Source organism: Fukomys damarensis, unplaced genomic scaffold (genome assembly GCF_012274545.1).
Source record: "Fukomys damarensis isolate Sample0158 unplaced genomic scaffold, DMR_v1.0_HiC HiC_scaffold_12, whole genome shotgun sequence".
Lineage (NCBI taxonomy): Eukaryota > Metazoa > Chordata > Mammalia > Rodentia > Bathyergidae > Fukomys > Fukomys damarensis.
The window spans coordinates 46,875,745-46,876,860 of record NW_022900924.1 but is presented as its reverse complement, the minus strand read 5'-3'; positions in this window follow the sequence as shown (position 1 = coordinate 46,876,860).

Genomic DNA, 1,116 nt, shown 5'->3' with positions numbered 1-1,116 from the left:
GTCTGAATGAGAAAGAGGCCCCAAAAGAATCACAATGCATGGTATTGATGTCTCTTTATTGCGCCAATTCATGATGGTTAAATGTGTTATGAATTATGAATTATTATTAAATATGTTCATATGTATACTTCAAAGCCAAAGCGATTAACATGACCAGCAAGAGGACAGGTGGCTACCTTTTGGCTCTCTGAAACACAAAAAGGGGACAGAGCATCTTTTCCTTCTACATCTCAAATGTCTAGCTTGAAAATTACGTTGACCAGAAAGCTATTTTGAGAGACCCTCAAATGTGTGTTCATTCTCAAACCCACTGATTTTGAAGCACATTGCACTGCAGGCTTTTAGAGTAACTGTGCCTTAATTTGCATTGACAGAGCCAATATAAAAACTTTACTAAAAATCGTACTTTTCCTGGGAATATTTCAATGCATTTCCAAAAAAAAAAAGTTGATTCCACTTAAAAGAGAATATGTGGCAGATAAGTTTAAGACCCAGAAATTTAGAACGATGAAACTCAAAGCAAAACACATCATAATTAAAATAAACCCAAAAAACAAAGTGTTAAAACTGATGCACATTTTTGGAGGGAATTGGATAACTATATGTTTATATTTGGTAATATTTTAGAAGCATAATGAATACTGACTCTATTAAAGATCTAAATGTATTTAAAAAGTAAGCCGCAGTTAAGCAAACATTTACTCTGTGTTCTATACCAAAATTTTTGTCACGCCTATGTGTAAAGAAAAATGAAGTTTCCAATGGATTCTATGAAATGTGTTGTAAATAAAACAAAGCTAATTTCCAAAACATTTCTCAGTGGAGAATATTTACTCAACACCATAGGAGAAAATATACAGATTGGGTGATTAGAAGATTCCTCCCCACACCATCCCCGGACCCCGTACTGGGGACTGAAACTAGGTTTTCCTGCACACCAGGAAAGTTCTCTCCAGCTGAACTATATCCTTCCCCAGATTGAAAGAGCCTTCTTAATTGCGCTTAGGAAGAGAGAACTATGAGTGTAAAAGTTACATGACAGACACCCACTAAAAATAGAGAAAGAGATTGTAGGCCCGGGGATTTAGCTCAGTGGTTCGCTGGCCTGAACCCAGG